The sequence below is a fragment of the Pimephales promelas genome, chromosome 3 (assembly GCF_988280905.1).
Source record: "Pimephales promelas chromosome 3, fPimPro1.hap1.1, whole genome shotgun sequence".
Lineage (NCBI taxonomy): Eukaryota > Metazoa > Chordata > Actinopteri > Cypriniformes > Leuciscidae > Pimephales > Pimephales promelas.
This window is the reverse complement of record NC_142771.1, coordinates 44,995,424-45,010,236: the sequence shown is the minus strand read 5'-3', so window position 1 is coordinate 45,010,236 and position 14,813 is coordinate 44,995,424. Positions and strand designations below refer to the sequence as shown.

The window sequence follows — 14,813 nt, the reverse complement described above, 5'->3', positions numbered from 1 at the left end:
TCCGAGATCAGACGAGTTCGGGCGTTCTCAAGGTGGTATGGCCGTAAGCGAAATCTGCTGCCAAAATTGGGCTATTTGAATGGTTAGAACATTAGGGTAGTAAACTATATAAAGCTTACAGCACCTGGTATTCCCAGGCGGTCTCCCATCCAAGTACTAACCAGGCCCGACCCTGCTTAGCTTCCGAGATCAGACGAGTTCGGGCGTTCTCAAGGTGGTATGGCCGTAAGCGAAATCTGCTGCCAAAATTGGGCTATTTGAATGGTTAGAACATTAGGGTAGTAAACTATATAAAGCTTACAGCACCTGGTATTCCCAGGCGGTCTCCCATCCAAGTACTAACCAGGCCCGACCCTGCTTAGCTTCCGAGATCAGACGAGTTCGGGCGTTCTCAAGGTGGTATGGCCGTAAGCAAAATCTGCTGCCAAAATTGGGCTATTTGAATGGTTAGAACATTAGGGTAGTAAACTATATAAAGCTTACAGCACCTGGTATTCCCAGGCGGTCTCCCATCCAAGTACTAACCAGGCCCGACCCTGCTTAGCTTCCGAGATCAGACGAGTTCGGGCGTTCTCAAGGTGGTATGGCCGTAAGCGAAATCTGCTGCCAAAATTGGGCTATTTGAAGAAGAAAAAAAAGAGACTCTTTCAGGCTTTCTGAAGAAACTCAGAGAATATTTCAGGCTTTTCGAGGGGAAAAAAAGACAATTTAGGATTTTTGAACCATTTCATTGACTCTTTTTTTTTTTTTTTTTTTTTAAACAATAAAGCTTACAGCACCTGGTATTCCCAGGCGGTCTCCCATCCAAGTACTAACCAGGCCCGACCCTGCTTAGCTTCCGAGATCAGACGAGTTCGGGCGTTCTCAAGGTGGTATGGCCGTAAGCGAAATCTGCTGCCAAAATTGGGCTATTTGAATGGTTAGAAAATTAGGGTAGTAAACTATATAAAGCTTACAGCACCTTGTATTCCCAGGCGGTCTCCCATCCAAGTACTAACCAGGCCCGACCCTGCTTAGCTTCCGAGATCAGACGAGTTCGGGCGTTCTCAAGGTGGTATGGCCGTAAGCGAAATCTGCTGCCAAAATTGGGCTATTTGAATGGTTAGAACATTAGGGTAGTAAACTATATAAAGCTTACAGCACCTGGTATTCCCAGGCGGTCTCCCATCCAAGTACTAACCAGGCCCGACCCTGCTTAGCTTCCGAGATCAGACGAGTTCGGGCGTTCTCAAGGTGGTATGGCCGTAAGCGAAATCTGCTGCCAAACTTGGGCTATTTGAAGAAGAAAAAAAAGAGACTCTTTCAGGCTTTCTGAAGAAACTCAGAGAATATTTCAGGCTTTTCGAGGGGAAAAAAAGACAATTTAGGATTTTTGAACCATTTCATTGACTCTTTTTTTTTTTTTTTTTTTAAACAATAAAGCTTACAGCACCTGGTATTCCCAGGCGGTCTCCCATCCAAGTACTAACCAGGCCCGACCCTGCTTAGCTTCCGAGATCAGACGAGTTCGGGCGTTCTCAAGGTGGTATGGCCGTAAGCGAAATCTGCTGCCAAAATTGGGCTATTTGAATGGTTAGAACATTAGGGTAGTAAACTATATAAAGCTTACAGCACCTGGTATTCCCAGGCGGTCTCCCATCCAAGTACTAACCAGGCCCGACCCTGCTTAGCTTCCGAGATCAGACGAGTTCGGGCGTTCTCAAGGTGGTATGGCCGTAAGCGAAATCTGCTGCCAAACTTGGGCTATTTGAAGAAGAAAAAAAAGAGACTCTTTCAGGCTTTCTGAAGAAACTCAGAGAATATTTCAGGCTTTTCGAGGGGAAAAAAAGACAATTTAGGATTTTTGAACCATTTCATTGACTCTTTTTTTTTTTTTTTTTTTTAAACAATAAAGCTTAAAGCACCTGGTATTCCCAGGCGGTCTCCCATCCAAGTACTAACCAGGCCCGACCCTGCTTAGCTTCCGAGATCAGACGAGTTCGGGCGTTCTCAAGGTGGTATGGCCGTAAGCGAAATCTGCTGCCAAAATTGGGCTATTTGAATGGTTAGAAAATTAGGGTAGTAAACTATATAAAGCTTACAGCACCTGGTATTCCCAGGCGGTCTCCCATCCAAGTACTAACCAGGCCCGACCCTGCTTAGCTTCCGAGATCAGACGAGTTCGGGCGTTCTCAAGGTGGTATGGCCGTAAGCGAAATCTGCTGCCAAAATTGGGCTATTTGAATGGTTAGAACATTAGGGTAGTAAACTATATAAAGCTTACAGCACCTGGTAGTCCCAGGCGGTCTCCCATCCAAGTACTAACCAGGCCCGACCCTGCTTAGCTTCCGAGATCAGACGAGTTCGGGCGTTCTCAAGGTGGTATGGCCGTAAGCGAAATCTGCTGCCAAAATTGGGCTATTTGAATGGTTAGAACATTAGGGTAGTAAACTATATAAAGCTTACAGCACCTGGTATTCCCAGGCGGTCTCCCATCCAAGTACTAACCAGGCCCGACCCTGCTTAGCTTCCGAGATCAGACGAATTCGGGCGTTCTCAAGGTGGTATGGCCGTAAGCGAAATCTGCTGCCAAAATTGGGCTATTTGAATGGTTAGAACATTAGGGTAGTAAACTATATAAAGCTTACAGCACCTGGTATTCCCAGGCGGTCTCCCATCCAAGTACTAACCAGGCCCGACCCTGCTTAGCTTCCGAGATCAGACGAGTTCGGGCGTTCTCAAGGTGGTATGGCCGTAAGCGAAATCTGCTGCCAAACTTGGGCTATTTGAAGAAGAAAAAAAAGAGACTCTTTCAGGCTTTCTGAAGAAACTCAGAGAATATTTCAGGCTTTTCGAGGGGAAAAAAAGACAATTTAGGATTTTTGAACCATTTCATTGACTCTTTTTTTTTTTTTTTTTTTTAAACAATAAAGCTTAAAGCACCTGGTATTCCCAGGCGGTCTCCCATCCAAGTACTAACCAGGCCCGACCCTGCTTAGCTTCCGAGATCAGACGAGTTCGGGCGTTCTCAAGGTGGTATGGCCGTAAGCGAAATCTGCTGCCAAAATTGGGCTATTTGAATGGTTAGAAAATTAGGGTAGTAAACTATATAAAGCTTACAGCACCTGGTATTCCCAGGCGGTCTCCCATCCAAGTACTAACCAGGCCCGACCCTGCTTAGCTTCCGAGATCAGACGAGTTCGGGCGTTCTCAAGGTGGTATGGCCGTAAGCGAAATCTGCTGCCAAAATTGGGCTATTTGAATGGTTAGAACATTAGGGTAGTAAACTATATAAAGCTTACAGCACCTGGTAGTCCCAGGCGGTCTCCCATCCAAGTACTAACCAGGCCCGACCCTGCTTAGCTTCCGAGATCAGACGAGTTCGGGCGTTCTCAAGGTGGTATGGCCATAAGCGAAATCTGCTGCCAAAATTGGGCTATTTGAATGGTTAGAACATTAGGGTAGTAAACTATATAAAGCTTACAGCACCTGGTATTCCCAGGCGGTCTCCCATCCAAGTACTAACCAGGCCCGACCCTGCTTAGCTTCCGAGATCAGACGAGTTCGGGCGTTCTCAAGGTGGTATGGCCGTAAGCGAAATCTGCTGCCAAAATTGGGCTATTTGAATGGTTAGAACATTAGGGTAGTAAACTATATAAAGCTTACAGCACCTGGTATTCCCAGGCGGTCTCCCATCCAAGTACTAACCAGGCCCGACCCTGCTTAGCTTCCGAGATCAGACGAGTTCGGGCGTTCTCAAGGTGGTATGGCCGTAAGCGAAATCTGCTGCCAAACTTGGGCTATTTGAAGAAGAAAAAAAAGAGACTCTTTCAGGCTTTCTGAAGAAACTCAGAGAATATTTCAGGCTTTTCGAGGGGAAAAAAAGACAATTTAGGATTTTTGAACCATTTCATTGACTCTTTTTTTTTTTTTTTTTTTTTAAACAATAAAGCTTAAAGCACCTGGTATTCCCAGGCGGTCTCCCATCCAAGTACTAACCAGGCCCGACCCTGCTTAGCTTCCGAGATCAGACGAGTTCGGGCGTTCTCAAGGTGGTACGGCCGTAAGCGAAATCTGCTGCCAAAATTGGGCTATTTGAATGGTTAGAAAATTAGGGTAGTAAACTATATAAAGCTTACAGCACCTTGTATTCCCAGGCGGTCTCCCATCCAAGTACTAACCAGGCCCGACCCTGCTTAGCTTCCGAGATCAGACGAGTTCGGGCGTTCTCAAGGTGGTATGGCCGTAAGCGAAATCTGCTGCCAAAATTGGGCTATTTGAATGGTTAGAACATTAGGGTAGTAAACTATATAAAGCTTACAGCACCTGGTATTCCCAGGCGGTCTCCCATCCAAGTACTAACCAGGCCCGACCCTGCTTAGCTTCCGAGATCAGACGAGTTCGGGCGTTCTCAAGGTGGTATGGCCGTAAGCGAAATCTGCTGCCAAACTTGGGCTATTTGAAGAAGAAAAAAAAGAGACTCTTTCAGGCTTTCTGAAGAAACTCAGAGAATATTTCAGGCTTTTCGAGGGGAAAAAAAGACAATTTAGGATTTTTGAACCATTTCATTGACTCTTTTTTTTTTTTTTTTTTTTTTTAAACAATAAAGCTTACAGCACCTGGTATTCCCAGGCGGTCTCCCATCCAAGTACTAACCAGGCCCGACCCTGCTTAGCTTCCGAGATCAGACGAGTTCGGGCGTTCTCAAGGTGGTATGGCCGTAAGCGAAATCTGCTGCCAAAATTGGGCTATTTGAATGGTTAGAACATTAGGGTAGTAAACTATATAAAGCTTACAGCACCTGGTATTCCCAGGCGGTCTCCCATCCAAGTACTAACCAGGCCCGACCCTGCTTAGCTTCCGAGATCAGACGAGTTCGGGCGTTCTCAAGGTGGTATGGCCGTAAGCGAAATCTGCTGCCAAAATTGGGCTATTTGAATGGTTAGAACATTAGGGTAGTAAACTATATAAAGCTTACAGCACCTGGTATTCCCAGGCGGTCTCCCATCCAAGTACTAACCAGGCCCGACCCTGCTTAGCTTCCGAGATCAGACGAGTTCGGGCGTTCTCAAGGTGGTATGGCCGTAAGCGAAATCTGCTGCCAAAATTGGGCTATTTGAATGGTTAGAACATTAGGGTAGTAAACTATATAAAGCTTACAGCACCTGGTATTCCCAGGCGGTCTCCCATCCAAGTACTAACCAGGCCCGACCCTGCTTAGCTTCCGAGATCAGACGAGTTCGGGCGTTCTCAAGGTGGTATGGCCGTAAGCGAAATCTGCTGCCAAAATTGGGCTATTTGAATGGTTAGAACATTAGGGTAGTAAACTATATAAAGCTTACAGCACCTGGTATTCCCAGGCGGTCTCCCATCCAAGTACTAACCAGGCCCGACCCTGCTTAGCTTCCGAGATCAGACGAGTTCGGGCGTTCTCAAGGTGGTATGGCCGTAAGCAAAATCTGCTGCCAAAATTGGGCTATTTGAATGGTTAGAACATTAGGGTAGTAAACTATATAAAGCTTACAGCACCTGGTATTCCCAGGCGGTCTCCCATCCAAGTACTAACCAGGCCCGACCCTGCTTAGCTTCCGAGATCAGACGAGTTCGGGCGTTCTCAAGGTGGTATGGCCGTAAGCGAAATCTGCTGCCAAAATTGGGCTATTTGAAGAAGAAAAAAAAGAGACTCTTTCAGGCTTTCTGAAGAAACTCAGAGAATATTTCAGGCTTTTCGAGGGGAAAAAAAGACAATTTAGGATTTTTGAACCATTTCATTGACTCTTTTTTTTTTTTTTTTTTTTTTTAAACAATAAAGCTTACAGCACCTGGTATTCCCAGGCGGTCTCCCATCCAAGTACTAACCAGGCCCGACCCTGCTTAGCTTCCGAGATCAGACGAGTTCGGGCGTTCTCAAGGTGGTATGGCCGTAAGCGAAATCTGCTGCCAAAATTGGGCTATTTGAATGGTTAGAAAATTAGGGTAGTAAACTATATAAAGCTTACAGCACCTTGTATTCCCAGGCGGTCTCCCATCCAAGTACTAACCAGGCCCGACCCTGCTTAGCTTCCGAGATCAGACGAGTTCGGGCGTTCTCAAGGTGGTATGGCCGTAAGCGAAATCTGCTGCCAAAATTGGGCTATTTGAATGGTTAGAACATTAGGGTAGTAAACTATATAAAGCTTACAGCACCTGGTATTCCCAGGCGGTCTCCCATCCAAGTACTAACCAGGCCCGACCCTGCTTAGCTTCCGAGATCAGACGAGTTCGGGCGTTCTCAAGGTGGTATGGCCGTAAGCGAAATCTGCTGCCAAACTTGGGCTATTTGAAGAAGAAAAAAAAGAGACTCTTTCAGGCTTTCTGAAGAAACTCAGAGAATATTTCAGGCTTTTCGAGGGGAAAAAAAGACAATTTAGGATTTTTGAACCATTTCATTGACTCTTTTTTTTTTTTTTTTTTTAAACAATAAAGCTTACAGCACCTGGTATTCCCAGGCGGTCTCCCATCCAAGTACTAACCAGGCCCGACCCTGCTTAGCTTCCGAGATCAGACGAGTTCGGGCGTTCTCAAGGTGGTATGGCCGTAAGCGAAATCTGCTGCCAAAATTGGGCTATTTGAATGGTTAGAACATTAGGGTAGTAAACTATATAAAGCTTACAGCACCTGGTATTCCCAGGCGGTCTCCCATCCAAGTACTAACCAGGCCCGACCCTGCTTAGCTTCCGAGATCAGACGAGTTCGGGCGTTCTCAAGGTGGTATGGCCGTAAGCGAAATCTGCTGCCAAAATTGGGCTATTTGAATGGTTAGAACATGAGGGTAGTAAACTACATAAAGCTTACAGCACCTGGTATTCCCAGGCGGTCTCCCATCCAAGTACTAACCAGGCCCGACCCTGCTTAGCTTCCGAGATCAGACGAGTTCGGGCGTTCTCAAGGTGGTATGGCCGTAAGCGAAATCTGCAGCCAAAATTGGGCTATTTGAATGGTTAGAACATTAGGGTAGTAAACTACATAAAGCTTACAGCACCTGGTATTCCCAGGCGGTCTCCCATCCAAGTACTAACCAGGCCCGACCCTGCTTAGCTTCCGAGATCAGACAAGTTCGGGCGTTCTCAAGGTGGTATGGCCGTAAGCGAAATCTGCTGCCAAAATTGGGCTATTTGAATGGTTAGAACATGAGGGTAGTAAACTACATAAAGCTTACAGCACCTGGTATTCCCAGGCGGTCTCCCATCCAAGTACTAACCAGGCCCGACCCTGCTTAGCTTCCGAGATCAGACGAGTTCGGGCGTTCTCAAGGTGGTATGGCCGTAAGCGAAATCTGCTGCCAAAATTGGGCTATTTGAATGGTTAGAACATGAGGGTAGTAAACTACATAAAGCTTACAGCACCTGGTATTCCCAGGCGGTCTCCCATCCAAGTACTAACCAGGCCCGACCCTGCTTAGCTTCCGAGATCAGACGAGTTCGGGCGTTCTCAAGGTGGTATGGCCGTAAGCGAAATCTGCTGCCAAAATTGGGCTATTTGAATGGTTAGAACATGAGGGTAGTAAACTACATAAAGCTTACAGCACCTGGTATTCCCAGGCGGTCTCCCATCCAAGTACTAACCAGGCCCGACCCTGCTTAGCTTCCGAGATCAGACGAGTTCGGGCGTTCTCAAGGTGGTATGGCCGTAAGCGAAATCTGCAGCCAAAATTGGGCTATTTGAAGAAGAAAAAAAAGAGACTCTTTCTGGCTTTCTGAAGAAACAGAGAGACTATTTCAGGAATTTTGAGGGGGAAAAAAGACAATTTAGGATTTTTGAAGCATTTCATTGACTCTTTTTTTTTTTTTTTTTTTTTAAACAATAAAGCTTACAGCACCTGGTATTCCCAGGCGGTCTCCCATCCAAGTACTAACCAGGCCCGACCCTGCTTAGCTTCCGAGATCAGACGAGTTCGGGCGTTCTCAAGGTGGTATGGCCGTAAGCGAAATCTGCTGCCAAAATTGGGCTATTTGAATGGTTAGAACATGAGGGTAGTAAACTACATAAAGCTTACAGCACCTGGTATTCCCAGGCGGTCTCCCATCCAAGTACTAACCAGGCCCGACCCTGCTTAGCTTCCGAGATCAGACGAGTTCGGGCGTTCTCAAGGTGGTATGGCCGTAAGCGAAATCTGCAGCCAAAATTGGGCTATTTGATTGGTTAGAACATTAGGGTAGTAAACTACATAAAGCTTACAGCACCTGGTATTCCCAGGCGGTCTCCCATCCAAGTACTAACCAGGCCCGACCCTGCTTAGCTTCCGAGATCAGACAAGTTCGGGCGTTCTCAAGGTGGTATGGCCGTAAGCGAAATCTGCTGCCAAAATTGGGCTATTTGAATGGTTAGAACATGAGGGTAGTAAACTACATAAAGCTTACAGCACCTGGTATTCCCAGGCGGTCTCCCATCCAAGTACTAACCAGGCCCGACCCTGCTTAGCTTCCGAGATCAGACGAGTTCGGGCGTTCTCAAGGTGGTATGGCCGTAAGCGAAATCTGTTGCCAAAATTGGGCTATTTGAATGGTTAGAACATGAGGGTAGTAAACTACATAAAGCTTACAGCACCTGGTATTCCCAGGCGGTCTCCCATCCAAGTACTAACCAGGCCCGACCCTGCTTAGCTTCCGAGATCAGACGAGTTCGGGCGTTCTCAAGGTGGTATGGCCGTAAGCGAAATCTGCAGCCAAAATTGGGCTATTTGAAGAAGAAAAAAAAGAGACTCTTTCAGGCTTTCTGAAGAAACAGAGAGACTATTTCAGGAATTTTGAGGGGGAAAAAAGACAATTTAGGATTTTTGAAGCATTTCATTGACTTTTTTTTTTTTTAAACAATAAAGCTTACAGCACCTGGTATTCCCAGGCGGTCTCCCATCCAAGTACTAACCAGGCCCGACCCTGCTTAGCTTCCGAGATCAGACGAGTTCGGGCGTTCTCAAGGTGGTATGGCCGTAAGCGAAATCTGCAGCCAAAATTGGGCTATTTGAATGGTTAGAACATGAGGGTAGTAAACTACATAAAGCTTACAGCACCTGGTATTCCCAGGCGGTCTCCCATCCAAGTACTAACCAGGCCCGACCCTGCTTAGCTTCCGAGATCAGACGAGTTCGGGCGTTCTCAAGGTGGTATGGCCGTAAGCGAAATCTGCAGCCAAAATTGGGCTATTTGAATGGTTAGAACATTAGGGTAGTAAACTACATAAAGCTTACGGCACCTGGTATTCCCAGGCGGTCTCCCATCCAAGTACTAACCAGGCCCGACCCTGCTTAGCTTCCGAGATCAGACGAGTTCGGGCGTTCTCAAGGTGGTATGGCCGTAAGCGAAATCTGCTGCCAAAATTGGGCTATTTGAATGGTTAGAAAATTAGGGTAGTAAACTATATAAAGCTTACAGCACCTTGTATTCCCAGGCGGTCTCCCATCCAAGTACTAACCAGGCCCGACCCTGCTTAGCTTCCGAGATCAGACGAGTTCGGGCGTTCTCAAGGTGGTATGGCCGTAAGCGAAATCTGCTGCCAAAATTGGGCTATTTGAATGGTTAGAACATTAGGGTAGTAAACTATATAAAGCTTACAGCACCTGGTATTCCCAGGCGGTCTCCCATCCAAGTACTAACCAGGCCCGACCCTGCTTAGCTTCCGAGATCAGACGAGTTCGGGCGTTCTCAAGGTGGTATGGCCGTAAGCGAAATCTGCTGCCAAACTTGGGCTATTTGAAGAAGAAAAAAAAGAGACTCTTTCAGGCTTTCTGAAGAAACTCAGAGAATATTTCAGGCTTTTCGAGGGGAAAAAAAGACAATTTAGGATTTTTGAACCATTTCATTGACTCTTTTTTTTTTTTTTTTTTAAACAATAAAGCTTACAGCACCTGGTATTCCCAGGCGGTCTCCCATCCAAGTACTAACCAGGCCCGACCCTGCTTAGCTTCCGAGATCAGACGAGTTCGGGCGTTCTCAAGGTGGTATGGCCGTAAGCGAAATCTGCTGCCAAAATTGGGCTATTTGAATGGTTAGAACATTAGGGTAGTAAACTATATAAAGCTTACAGCACCTGGTATTCCCAGGCGGTCTCCCATCCAAGTACTAACCAGGCCCGACCCTGCTTAGCTTCCGAGATCAGACGAGTTCGGGCGTTCTCAAGGTGGTATGGCCGTAAGCGAAATCTGCTGCCAAACTTGGGCTATTTGAAGAAGAAAAAAAAGAGACTCTTTCAGGCTTTCTGAAGAAACTCAGAGAATATTTCAGGCTTTTCGAGGGGAAAAAAAGACAATTTAGGATTTTTGAACCATTTCATTGACTCTTTTTTTTTTTTTTTTTTTTTAAACAATAAAGCTTAAAGCACCTGGTATTCCCAGGCGGTCTCCCATCCAAGTACTAACCAGGCCCGACCCTGCTTAGCTTCCGAGATCAGACGAGTTCGGGCGTTCTCAAGGTGGTATGGCCGTAAGCGAAATCTGCTGCCAAAATTGGGCTATTTGAATGGTTAGAAAATTAGGGTAGTAAACTATATAAAGCTTACAGCACCTGGTATTCCCAGGCGGTCTCCCATCCAAGTACTAACCAGGCCCGACCCTGCTTAGCTTCCGAGATCAGACGAGTTCGGGCGTTCTCAAGGTGGTATGGCCGTAAGCGAAATCTGCTGCCAAAATTGGGCTATTTGAATGGTTAGAACATTAGGGTAGTAAACTATATAAAGCTTACAGCACCTGGTAGTCCCAGGCGGTCTCCCATCCAAGTACTAACCAGGCCCGACCCTGCTTAGCTTCCGAGATCAGACGAGTTCGGGCGTTCTCAAGGTGGTATGGCCGTAAGCGAAATCTGCTGCCAAAATTGGGCTATTTGAATGGTTAGAACATTAGGGTAGTAAACTATATAAAGCTTACAGCACCTGGTATTCCCAGGCGGTCTCCCATCCAAGTACTAACCAGGCCCGACCCTGCTTAGCTTCCGAGATCAGACGAATTCGGGCGTTCTCAAGGTGGTATGGCCGTAAGCGAAATCTGCTGCCAAAATTGGGCTATTTGAATGGTTAGAACATTAGGGTAGTAAACTATATAAAGCTTACAGCACCTGGTATTCCCAGGCGGTCTCCCATCCAAGTACTAACCAGGCCCGACCCTGCTTAGCTTCCGAGATCAGACGAGTTCGGGCGTTCTCAAGGTGGTATGGCCGTAAGCGAAATCTGCTGCCAAACTTGGGCTATTTGAAGAAGAAAAAAAAGAGACTCTTTCAGGCTTTCTGAAGAAACTCAGAGAATATTTCAGGCTTTTCGAGGGGAAAAAAAGACAATTTAGGATTTTTGAACCATTTCATTGACTCTTTTTTTTTTTTTTTTTTTTTAAACAATAAAGCTTAAAGCACCTGGTATTCCCAGGCGGTCTCCCATCCAAGTACTAACCAGGCCCGACCCTGCTTAGCTTCCGAGATCAGACGAGTTCGGGCGTTCTCAAGGTGGTATGGCCGTAAGCGAAATCTGCTGCCAAAATTGGGCTATTTGAATGGTTAGAAAATTAGGGTAGTAAACTATATAAAGCTTACAGCACCTGGTATTCCCAGGCGGTCTCCCATCCAAGTACTAACCAGGCCCGACCCTGCTTAGCTTCCGAGATCAGACGAGTTCGGGCGTTCTCAAGGTGGTATGGCCGTAAGCGAAATCTGCTGCCAAAATTGGGCTATTTGAATGGTTAGAACATTAGGGTAGTAAACTATATAAAGCTTACAGCACCTGGTAGTCCCAGGCGGTCTCCCATCCAAGTACTAACCAGGCCCGACCCTGCTTAGCTTCCGAGATCAGACGAGTTCGGGCGTTCTCAAGGTGGTATGGCCATAAGCGAAATCTGCTGCCAAAATTGGGCTATTTGAATGGTTAGAACATTAGGGTAGTAAACTATATAAAGCTTACAGCACCTGGTATTCCCAGGCGGTCTCCCATCCAAGTACTAACCAGGCCCGACCCTGCTTAGCTTCCGAGATCAGACGAGTTCGGGCGTTCTCAAGGTGGTATGGCCGTAAGCGAAATCTGCTGCCAAAATTGGGCTATTTGAATGGTTAGAACATTAGGGTAGTAAACTATATAAAGCTTACAGCACCTGGTATTCCCAGGCGGTCTCCCATCCAAGTACTAACCAGGCCCGACCCTGCTTAGCTTCCGAGATCAGACGAGTTCGGGCGTTCTCAAGGTGGTATGGCCGTAAGCGAAATCTGCTGCCAAACTTGGGCTATTTGAAGAAGAAAAAAAAGAGACTCTTTCAGGCTTTCTGAAGAAACTCAGAGAATATTTCAGGCTTTTCGAGGGGAAAAAAAGACAATTTAGGATTTTTGAACCATTTCATTGACTCTTTTTTTTTTTTTTTTTTTTAAACAATAAAGCTTAAAGCACCTGGTATTCCCAGGCGGTCTCCCATCCAAGTACTAACCAGGCCCGACCCTGCTTAGCTTCCGAGATCAGACGAGTTCGGGCGTTCTCAAGGTGGTACGGCCGTAAGCGAAATCTGCTGCCAAAATTGGGCTATTTGAATGGTTAGAAAATTAGGGTAGTAAACTATATAAAGCTTACAGCACCTTGTATTCCCAGGCGGTCTCCCATCCAAGTACTAACCAGGCCCGACCCTGCTTAGCTTCCGAGATCAGACGAGTTCGGGCGTTCTCAAGGTGGTATGGCCGTAAGCGAAATCTGCTGCCAAAATTGGGCTATTTGAATGGTTAGAACATTAGGGTAGTAAACTATATAAAGCTTACAGCACCTGGTATTCCCAGGCGGTCTCCCATCCAAGTACTAACCAGGCCCGACCCTGCTTAGCTTCCGAGATCAGACGAGTTCGGGCGTTCTCAAGGTGGTATGGCCGTAAGCGAAATCTGCTGCCAAACTTGGGCTATTTGAAGAAGAAAAAAAAGAGACTCTTTCAGGCTTTCTGAAGAAACTCAGAGAATATTTCAGGCTTTTCGAGGGGAAAAAAAGACAATTTAGGATTTTTGAACCATTTCATTGACTCTTTTTTTTTTTTTTTTTTTTTTTAAACAATAAAGCTTACAGCACCTGGTATTCCCAGGCGGTCTCCCATCCAAGTACTAACCAGGCCCGACCCTGCTTAGCTTCCGAGATCAGACGAGTTCGGGCGTTCTCAAGGTGGTATGGCCGTAAGCGAAATCTGCTGCCAAAATTGGGCTATTTGAATGGTTAGAACATTAGGGTAGTAAACTATATAAAGCTTACAGCACCTGGTATTCCCAGGCGGTCTCCCATCCAAGTACTAACCAGGCCCGACCCTGCTTAGCTTCCGAGATCAGACGAGTTCGGGCGTTCTCAAGGTGGTATGGCCGTAAGCGAAATCTGCTGCCAAAATTGGGCTATTTGAATGGTTAGAACATTAGGGTAGTAAACTATATAAAGCTTACAGCACCTGGTATTCCCAGGCGGTCTCCCATCCAAGTACTAACCAGGCCCGACCCTGCTTAGCTTCCGAGATCAGACGAGTTCGGGCGTTCTCAAGGTGGTATGGCCGTAAGCGAAATCTGCTGCCAAAATTGGGCTATTTGAATGGTTAGAACATTAGGGTAGTAAACTATATAAAGCTTACAGCACCTGGTATTCCCAGGCGGTCTCCCATCCAAGTACTAACCAGGCCCGACCCTGCTTAGCTTCCGAGATCAGACGAGTTCGGGCGTTCTCAAGGTGGTATGGCCGTAAGCGAAATCTGCTGCCAAAATTGGGCTATTTGAATGGTTAGAACATTAGGGTAGTAAACTATATAAAGCTTACAGCACCTGGTATTCCCAGGCGGTCTCCCATCCAAGTACTAACCAGGCCCGACCCTGCTTAGCTTCCGAGATCAGACGAGTTCGGGCGTTCTCAAGGTGGTATGGCCGTAAGCAAAATCTGCTGCCAAAATTGGGCTATTTGAATGGTTAGAACATTAGGGTAGTAAACTATATAAAGCTTACAGCACCTGGTATTCCCAGGCGGTCTCCCATCCAAGTACTAACCAGGCCCGACCCTGCTTAGCTTCCGAGATCAGACGAGTTCGGGCGTTCTCAAGGTGGTATGGCCGTAAGCGAAATCTGCTGCCAAAATTGGGCTATTTGAAGAAGAAAAAAAAGAGACTCTTTCAGGCTTTCTGAAGAAACTCAGAGAATATTTCAGGCTTTTCGAGGGGAAAAAAAGACAATTTAGGATTTTTGAACCATTTCATTGACTCTTTTTTTTTTTTTTTTTTTTTTTAAACAATAAAGCTTACAGCACCTGGTATTCCCAGGCGGTCTCCCATCCAAGTACTAACCAGGCCCGACCCTGCTTAGCTTCCGAGATCAGACGAGTTCGGGCGTTCTCAAGGTGGTATGGCCGTAAGCGAAATCTGCTGCCAAAATTGGGCTATTTGAATGGTTAGAAAATTAGGGTAGTAAACTATATAAAGCTTACAGCACCTTGTATTCCCAGGCGGTCTCCCATCCAAGTACTAACCAGGCCCGACCCTGCTTAGCTTCCGAGATCAGACGAGTTCGGGCGTTCTCAAGGTGGTATGGCCGTAAGCGAAATCTGCTGCCAAAATTGGGCTATTTGAATGGTTAGAACATTAGGGTAGTAAACTATATAAAGCTTACAGCACCTGGTATTCCCAGGCGGTCTCCCATCCAAGTACTAACCAGGCCCGACCCTGCTTAGCTTCCGAGATCAGACGAGTTCGGGCGTTCTCAAGGTGGTATGGCCGTAAGCGAAATCTGCTGCCAAACTTGGGCTATTTGAAGAAGAAAAAAAAGAGACTCTTTCAGGCTTTCTGAAGAAACTCAGAGAATATTTCAGGCTTTTCGAGGGGAAAAAAAGAC

The 14,813-nt window shown here is 46.4% G+C and overlaps 72 non-coding genes across 72 annotated transcripts in view; all 72 read right to left on the bottom strand.

Annotated features, from left to right (window-relative positions):
- LOC148983752 (5S ribosomal RNA) overlaps positions 1–49 on the bottom strand; it is a 119-nt gene extending 70 nt beyond the window's left edge. The window contains exon 1 of the ribosomal RNA XR_016164503.1: positions 1–49. This exon is cut by the window's left edge and continues 70 nt beyond it. This is a non-coding gene — a ribosomal RNA (5S ribosomal RNA).
- Positions 50–112: 63 nt separating this feature from the next.
- Positions 113–231, bottom strand: LOC148983751 (5S ribosomal RNA). Its single transcript, XR_016164502.1, has one exon. It is a non-coding gene; the product is annotated as a 5S ribosomal RNA (ribosomal RNA).
- Positions 232–294: 63 nt separating this feature from the next.
- LOC148983750 (5S ribosomal RNA) lies at positions 295–413 on the bottom strand. Its single transcript, XR_016164501.1, has one exon. It is a non-coding gene; the product is annotated as a 5S ribosomal RNA (ribosomal RNA).
- A 63-nt stretch (positions 414–476) lies between these two features.
- On the bottom strand, positions 477–595 carry LOC148983749 (5S ribosomal RNA). Its single transcript, XR_016164500.1, has one exon. It is a non-coding gene; the product is annotated as a 5S ribosomal RNA (ribosomal RNA).
- Positions 596–767: 172 nt separating this feature from the next.
- Positions 768–886, bottom strand: LOC148983748 (5S ribosomal RNA). The gene has a single exon (XR_016164499.1). It is a non-coding gene; the product is annotated as a 5S ribosomal RNA (ribosomal RNA).
- Positions 887–949: 63 nt separating this feature from the next.
- LOC148983747 (5S ribosomal RNA) lies at positions 950–1,068 on the bottom strand. The gene has a single exon (XR_016163172.1). It is a non-coding gene; the product is annotated as a 5S ribosomal RNA (ribosomal RNA).
- A 63-nt stretch (positions 1,069–1,131) lies between these two features.
- On the bottom strand, positions 1,132–1,250 carry LOC148983746 (5S ribosomal RNA). The gene has a single exon (XR_016164498.1). It is a non-coding gene; the product is annotated as a 5S ribosomal RNA (ribosomal RNA).
- A 170-nt stretch (positions 1,251–1,420) lies between these two features.
- On the bottom strand, positions 1,421–1,539 carry LOC148983745 (5S ribosomal RNA). The gene has a single exon (XR_016164497.1). It is a non-coding gene; the product is annotated as a 5S ribosomal RNA (ribosomal RNA).
- A 63-nt stretch (positions 1,540–1,602) lies between these two features.
- LOC148983744 (5S ribosomal RNA) lies at positions 1,603–1,721 on the bottom strand. The gene has a single exon (XR_016164496.1). It is a non-coding gene; the product is annotated as a 5S ribosomal RNA (ribosomal RNA).
- A 171-nt stretch (positions 1,722–1,892) lies between these two features.
- LOC148983743 (5S ribosomal RNA) lies at positions 1,893–2,011 on the bottom strand. The gene has a single exon (XR_016163364.1). It is a non-coding gene; the product is annotated as a 5S ribosomal RNA (ribosomal RNA).
- A 63-nt stretch (positions 2,012–2,074) lies between these two features.
- Positions 2,075–2,193, bottom strand: LOC148983742 (5S ribosomal RNA). The gene has a single exon (XR_016164495.1). It is a non-coding gene; the product is annotated as a 5S ribosomal RNA (ribosomal RNA).
- A 63-nt stretch (positions 2,194–2,256) lies between these two features.
- On the bottom strand, positions 2,257–2,375 carry LOC148983741 (5S ribosomal RNA). Its single transcript, XR_016163300.1, has one exon. It is a non-coding gene; the product is annotated as a 5S ribosomal RNA (ribosomal RNA).
- Positions 2,376–2,438: 63 nt separating this feature from the next.
- LOC148983740 (5S ribosomal RNA) lies at positions 2,439–2,557 on the bottom strand. Its single transcript, XR_016162154.1, has one exon. It is a non-coding gene; the product is annotated as a 5S ribosomal RNA (ribosomal RNA).
- Positions 2,558–2,620: 63 nt separating this feature from the next.
- On the bottom strand, positions 2,621–2,739 carry LOC148983739 (5S ribosomal RNA). The gene has a single exon (XR_016164494.1). It is a non-coding gene; the product is annotated as a 5S ribosomal RNA (ribosomal RNA).
- A 171-nt stretch (positions 2,740–2,910) lies between these two features.
- Positions 2,911–3,029, bottom strand: LOC148983738 (5S ribosomal RNA). Its single transcript, XR_016163363.1, has one exon. It is a non-coding gene; the product is annotated as a 5S ribosomal RNA (ribosomal RNA).
- A 63-nt stretch (positions 3,030–3,092) lies between these two features.
- On the bottom strand, positions 3,093–3,211 carry LOC148983737 (5S ribosomal RNA). Its single transcript, XR_016164492.1, has one exon. It is a non-coding gene; the product is annotated as a 5S ribosomal RNA (ribosomal RNA).
- Positions 3,212–3,274: 63 nt separating this feature from the next.
- LOC148983736 (5S ribosomal RNA) lies at positions 3,275–3,393 on the bottom strand. The gene has a single exon (XR_016163625.1). It is a non-coding gene; the product is annotated as a 5S ribosomal RNA (ribosomal RNA).
- Positions 3,394–3,456: 63 nt separating this feature from the next.
- LOC148983735 (5S ribosomal RNA) lies at positions 3,457–3,575 on the bottom strand. The gene has a single exon (XR_016164491.1). It is a non-coding gene; the product is annotated as a 5S ribosomal RNA (ribosomal RNA).
- A 63-nt stretch (positions 3,576–3,638) lies between these two features.
- Positions 3,639–3,757, bottom strand: LOC148983734 (5S ribosomal RNA). The gene has a single exon (XR_016164490.1). It is a non-coding gene; the product is annotated as a 5S ribosomal RNA (ribosomal RNA).
- A 172-nt stretch (positions 3,758–3,929) lies between these two features.
- Positions 3,930–4,048, bottom strand: LOC148983733 (5S ribosomal RNA). Its single transcript, XR_016164011.1, has one exon. It is a non-coding gene; the product is annotated as a 5S ribosomal RNA (ribosomal RNA).
- A 63-nt stretch (positions 4,049–4,111) lies between these two features.
- On the bottom strand, positions 4,112–4,230 carry LOC148983732 (5S ribosomal RNA). The gene has a single exon (XR_016163171.1). It is a non-coding gene; the product is annotated as a 5S ribosomal RNA (ribosomal RNA).
- A 63-nt stretch (positions 4,231–4,293) lies between these two features.
- On the bottom strand, positions 4,294–4,412 carry LOC148983731 (5S ribosomal RNA). Its single transcript, XR_016164489.1, has one exon. It is a non-coding gene; the product is annotated as a 5S ribosomal RNA (ribosomal RNA).
- Positions 4,413–4,586: 174 nt separating this feature from the next.
- On the bottom strand, positions 4,587–4,705 carry LOC148983730 (5S ribosomal RNA). Its single transcript, XR_016164488.1, has one exon. It is a non-coding gene; the product is annotated as a 5S ribosomal RNA (ribosomal RNA).
- Positions 4,706–4,768: 63 nt separating this feature from the next.
- LOC148983729 (5S ribosomal RNA) lies at positions 4,769–4,887 on the bottom strand. Its single transcript, XR_016164487.1, has one exon. It is a non-coding gene; the product is annotated as a 5S ribosomal RNA (ribosomal RNA).
- Positions 4,888–4,950: 63 nt separating this feature from the next.
- On the bottom strand, positions 4,951–5,069 carry LOC148983728 (5S ribosomal RNA). Its single transcript, XR_016164486.1, has one exon. It is a non-coding gene; the product is annotated as a 5S ribosomal RNA (ribosomal RNA).
- Positions 5,070–5,132: 63 nt separating this feature from the next.
- Positions 5,133–5,251, bottom strand: LOC148983727 (5S ribosomal RNA). Its single transcript, XR_016164485.1, has one exon. It is a non-coding gene; the product is annotated as a 5S ribosomal RNA (ribosomal RNA).
- Positions 5,252–5,314: 63 nt separating this feature from the next.
- On the bottom strand, positions 5,315–5,433 carry LOC148983726 (5S ribosomal RNA). The gene has a single exon (XR_016164484.1). It is a non-coding gene; the product is annotated as a 5S ribosomal RNA (ribosomal RNA).
- Positions 5,434–5,496: 63 nt separating this feature from the next.
- LOC148983725 (5S ribosomal RNA) lies at positions 5,497–5,615 on the bottom strand. Its single transcript, XR_016164483.1, has one exon. It is a non-coding gene; the product is annotated as a 5S ribosomal RNA (ribosomal RNA).
- A 174-nt stretch (positions 5,616–5,789) lies between these two features.
- On the bottom strand, positions 5,790–5,908 carry LOC148983724 (5S ribosomal RNA). The gene has a single exon (XR_016164481.1). It is a non-coding gene; the product is annotated as a 5S ribosomal RNA (ribosomal RNA).
- Positions 5,909–5,971: 63 nt separating this feature from the next.
- LOC148983723 (5S ribosomal RNA) lies at positions 5,972–6,090 on the bottom strand. The gene has a single exon (XR_016163170.1). It is a non-coding gene; the product is annotated as a 5S ribosomal RNA (ribosomal RNA).
- A 63-nt stretch (positions 6,091–6,153) lies between these two features.
- LOC148983722 (5S ribosomal RNA) lies at positions 6,154–6,272 on the bottom strand. Its single transcript, XR_016164480.1, has one exon. It is a non-coding gene; the product is annotated as a 5S ribosomal RNA (ribosomal RNA).
- A 170-nt stretch (positions 6,273–6,442) lies between these two features.
- On the bottom strand, positions 6,443–6,561 carry LOC148983721 (5S ribosomal RNA). The gene has a single exon (XR_016164479.1). It is a non-coding gene; the product is annotated as a 5S ribosomal RNA (ribosomal RNA).
- Positions 6,562–6,624: 63 nt separating this feature from the next.
- Positions 6,625–6,743, bottom strand: LOC148983720 (5S ribosomal RNA). Its single transcript, XR_016164478.1, has one exon. It is a non-coding gene; the product is annotated as a 5S ribosomal RNA (ribosomal RNA).
- A 63-nt stretch (positions 6,744–6,806) lies between these two features.
- On the bottom strand, positions 6,807–6,925 carry LOC148983719 (5S ribosomal RNA). Its single transcript, XR_016164477.1, has one exon. It is a non-coding gene; the product is annotated as a 5S ribosomal RNA (ribosomal RNA).
- A 63-nt stretch (positions 6,926–6,988) lies between these two features.
- On the bottom strand, positions 6,989–7,107 carry LOC148983718 (5S ribosomal RNA). The gene has a single exon (XR_016162476.1). It is a non-coding gene; the product is annotated as a 5S ribosomal RNA (ribosomal RNA).
- A 63-nt stretch (positions 7,108–7,170) lies between these two features.
- On the bottom strand, positions 7,171–7,289 carry LOC148983717 (5S ribosomal RNA). The gene has a single exon (XR_016164476.1). It is a non-coding gene; the product is annotated as a 5S ribosomal RNA (ribosomal RNA).
- Positions 7,290–7,352: 63 nt separating this feature from the next.
- On the bottom strand, positions 7,353–7,471 carry LOC148983716 (5S ribosomal RNA). Its single transcript, XR_016164475.1, has one exon. It is a non-coding gene; the product is annotated as a 5S ribosomal RNA (ribosomal RNA).
- Positions 7,472–7,534: 63 nt separating this feature from the next.
- On the bottom strand, positions 7,535–7,653 carry LOC148983715 (5S ribosomal RNA). The gene has a single exon (XR_016164474.1). It is a non-coding gene; the product is annotated as a 5S ribosomal RNA (ribosomal RNA).
- Positions 7,654–7,825: 172 nt separating this feature from the next.
- Positions 7,826–7,944, bottom strand: LOC148983714 (5S ribosomal RNA). The gene has a single exon (XR_016164473.1). It is a non-coding gene; the product is annotated as a 5S ribosomal RNA (ribosomal RNA).
- Positions 7,945–8,007: 63 nt separating this feature from the next.
- LOC148983713 (5S ribosomal RNA) lies at positions 8,008–8,126 on the bottom strand. Its single transcript, XR_016164472.1, has one exon. It is a non-coding gene; the product is annotated as a 5S ribosomal RNA (ribosomal RNA).
- A 63-nt stretch (positions 8,127–8,189) lies between these two features.
- On the bottom strand, positions 8,190–8,308 carry LOC148983712 (5S ribosomal RNA). The gene has a single exon (XR_016162475.1). It is a non-coding gene; the product is annotated as a 5S ribosomal RNA (ribosomal RNA).
- Positions 8,309–8,371: 63 nt separating this feature from the next.
- Positions 8,372–8,490, bottom strand: LOC148983711 (5S ribosomal RNA). Its single transcript, XR_016164469.1, has one exon. It is a non-coding gene; the product is annotated as a 5S ribosomal RNA (ribosomal RNA).
- A 63-nt stretch (positions 8,491–8,553) lies between these two features.
- On the bottom strand, positions 8,554–8,672 carry LOC148983710 (5S ribosomal RNA). Its single transcript, XR_016164468.1, has one exon. It is a non-coding gene; the product is annotated as a 5S ribosomal RNA (ribosomal RNA).
- Positions 8,673–8,834: 162 nt separating this feature from the next.
- Positions 8,835–8,953, bottom strand: LOC148983709 (5S ribosomal RNA). Its single transcript, XR_016164467.1, has one exon. It is a non-coding gene; the product is annotated as a 5S ribosomal RNA (ribosomal RNA).
- Positions 8,954–9,016: 63 nt separating this feature from the next.
- On the bottom strand, positions 9,017–9,135 carry LOC148983708 (5S ribosomal RNA). The gene has a single exon (XR_016164466.1). It is a non-coding gene; the product is annotated as a 5S ribosomal RNA (ribosomal RNA).
- A 63-nt stretch (positions 9,136–9,198) lies between these two features.
- Positions 9,199–9,317, bottom strand: LOC148983707 (5S ribosomal RNA). Its single transcript, XR_016166770.1, has one exon. It is a non-coding gene; the product is annotated as a 5S ribosomal RNA (ribosomal RNA).
- A 63-nt stretch (positions 9,318–9,380) lies between these two features.
- Positions 9,381–9,499, bottom strand: LOC148983706 (5S ribosomal RNA). Its single transcript, XR_016163169.1, has one exon. It is a non-coding gene; the product is annotated as a 5S ribosomal RNA (ribosomal RNA).
- Positions 9,500–9,562: 63 nt separating this feature from the next.
- Positions 9,563–9,681, bottom strand: LOC148983705 (5S ribosomal RNA). Its single transcript, XR_016164465.1, has one exon. It is a non-coding gene; the product is annotated as a 5S ribosomal RNA (ribosomal RNA).
- Positions 9,682–9,850: 169 nt separating this feature from the next.
- Positions 9,851–9,969, bottom strand: LOC148983704 (5S ribosomal RNA). The gene has a single exon (XR_016164464.1). It is a non-coding gene; the product is annotated as a 5S ribosomal RNA (ribosomal RNA).
- A 63-nt stretch (positions 9,970–10,032) lies between these two features.
- Positions 10,033–10,151, bottom strand: LOC148983703 (5S ribosomal RNA). Its single transcript, XR_016164463.1, has one exon. It is a non-coding gene; the product is annotated as a 5S ribosomal RNA (ribosomal RNA).
- A 172-nt stretch (positions 10,152–10,323) lies between these two features.
- On the bottom strand, positions 10,324–10,442 carry LOC148983702 (5S ribosomal RNA). Its single transcript, XR_016163362.1, has one exon. It is a non-coding gene; the product is annotated as a 5S ribosomal RNA (ribosomal RNA).
- Positions 10,443–10,505: 63 nt separating this feature from the next.
- On the bottom strand, positions 10,506–10,624 carry LOC148983701 (5S ribosomal RNA). Its single transcript, XR_016164462.1, has one exon. It is a non-coding gene; the product is annotated as a 5S ribosomal RNA (ribosomal RNA).
- A 63-nt stretch (positions 10,625–10,687) lies between these two features.
- LOC148983700 (5S ribosomal RNA) lies at positions 10,688–10,806 on the bottom strand. Its single transcript, XR_016163299.1, has one exon. It is a non-coding gene; the product is annotated as a 5S ribosomal RNA (ribosomal RNA).
- A 63-nt stretch (positions 10,807–10,869) lies between these two features.
- LOC148983699 (5S ribosomal RNA) lies at positions 10,870–10,988 on the bottom strand. Its single transcript, XR_016162153.1, has one exon. It is a non-coding gene; the product is annotated as a 5S ribosomal RNA (ribosomal RNA).
- A 63-nt stretch (positions 10,989–11,051) lies between these two features.
- LOC148983698 (5S ribosomal RNA) lies at positions 11,052–11,170 on the bottom strand. Its single transcript, XR_016164461.1, has one exon. It is a non-coding gene; the product is annotated as a 5S ribosomal RNA (ribosomal RNA).
- Positions 11,171–11,342: 172 nt separating this feature from the next.
- LOC148983697 (5S ribosomal RNA) lies at positions 11,343–11,461 on the bottom strand. Its single transcript, XR_016163360.1, has one exon. It is a non-coding gene; the product is annotated as a 5S ribosomal RNA (ribosomal RNA).
- A 63-nt stretch (positions 11,462–11,524) lies between these two features.
- On the bottom strand, positions 11,525–11,643 carry LOC148983696 (5S ribosomal RNA). The gene has a single exon (XR_016164460.1). It is a non-coding gene; the product is annotated as a 5S ribosomal RNA (ribosomal RNA).
- Positions 11,644–11,706: 63 nt separating this feature from the next.
- On the bottom strand, positions 11,707–11,825 carry LOC148983695 (5S ribosomal RNA). The gene has a single exon (XR_016163624.1). It is a non-coding gene; the product is annotated as a 5S ribosomal RNA (ribosomal RNA).
- A 63-nt stretch (positions 11,826–11,888) lies between these two features.
- On the bottom strand, positions 11,889–12,007 carry LOC148983694 (5S ribosomal RNA). Its single transcript, XR_016164458.1, has one exon. It is a non-coding gene; the product is annotated as a 5S ribosomal RNA (ribosomal RNA).
- A 63-nt stretch (positions 12,008–12,070) lies between these two features.
- On the bottom strand, positions 12,071–12,189 carry LOC148983693 (5S ribosomal RNA). Its single transcript, XR_016164457.1, has one exon. It is a non-coding gene; the product is annotated as a 5S ribosomal RNA (ribosomal RNA).
- Positions 12,190–12,360: 171 nt separating this feature from the next.
- LOC148983692 (5S ribosomal RNA) lies at positions 12,361–12,479 on the bottom strand. The gene has a single exon (XR_016164010.1). It is a non-coding gene; the product is annotated as a 5S ribosomal RNA (ribosomal RNA).
- A 63-nt stretch (positions 12,480–12,542) lies between these two features.
- LOC148983691 (5S ribosomal RNA) lies at positions 12,543–12,661 on the bottom strand. The gene has a single exon (XR_016163168.1). It is a non-coding gene; the product is annotated as a 5S ribosomal RNA (ribosomal RNA).
- A 63-nt stretch (positions 12,662–12,724) lies between these two features.
- On the bottom strand, positions 12,725–12,843 carry LOC148983690 (5S ribosomal RNA). The gene has a single exon (XR_016164456.1). It is a non-coding gene; the product is annotated as a 5S ribosomal RNA (ribosomal RNA).
- A 174-nt stretch (positions 12,844–13,017) lies between these two features.
- Positions 13,018–13,136, bottom strand: LOC148983689 (5S ribosomal RNA). The gene has a single exon (XR_016164455.1). It is a non-coding gene; the product is annotated as a 5S ribosomal RNA (ribosomal RNA).
- A 63-nt stretch (positions 13,137–13,199) lies between these two features.
- On the bottom strand, positions 13,200–13,318 carry LOC148983688 (5S ribosomal RNA). The gene has a single exon (XR_016164454.1). It is a non-coding gene; the product is annotated as a 5S ribosomal RNA (ribosomal RNA).
- Positions 13,319–13,381: 63 nt separating this feature from the next.
- On the bottom strand, positions 13,382–13,500 carry LOC148983687 (5S ribosomal RNA). Its single transcript, XR_016164453.1, has one exon. It is a non-coding gene; the product is annotated as a 5S ribosomal RNA (ribosomal RNA).
- A 63-nt stretch (positions 13,501–13,563) lies between these two features.
- Positions 13,564–13,682, bottom strand: LOC148983686 (5S ribosomal RNA). The gene has a single exon (XR_016164452.1). It is a non-coding gene; the product is annotated as a 5S ribosomal RNA (ribosomal RNA).
- A 63-nt stretch (positions 13,683–13,745) lies between these two features.
- On the bottom strand, positions 13,746–13,864 carry LOC148983685 (5S ribosomal RNA). The gene has a single exon (XR_016164451.1). It is a non-coding gene; the product is annotated as a 5S ribosomal RNA (ribosomal RNA).
- Positions 13,865–13,927: 63 nt separating this feature from the next.
- Positions 13,928–14,046, bottom strand: LOC148983684 (5S ribosomal RNA). Its single transcript, XR_016164450.1, has one exon. It is a non-coding gene; the product is annotated as a 5S ribosomal RNA (ribosomal RNA).
- Positions 14,047–14,220: 174 nt separating this feature from the next.
- LOC148983683 (5S ribosomal RNA) lies at positions 14,221–14,339 on the bottom strand. The gene has a single exon (XR_016164449.1). It is a non-coding gene; the product is annotated as a 5S ribosomal RNA (ribosomal RNA).
- A 63-nt stretch (positions 14,340–14,402) lies between these two features.
- Positions 14,403–14,521, bottom strand: LOC148983682 (5S ribosomal RNA). The gene has a single exon (XR_016163167.1). It is a non-coding gene; the product is annotated as a 5S ribosomal RNA (ribosomal RNA).
- Positions 14,522–14,584: 63 nt separating this feature from the next.
- Positions 14,585–14,703, bottom strand: LOC148983681 (5S ribosomal RNA). Its single transcript, XR_016164447.1, has one exon. It is a non-coding gene; the product is annotated as a 5S ribosomal RNA (ribosomal RNA).
- Positions 14,704–14,813: the final 110 nt, after the last annotated feature.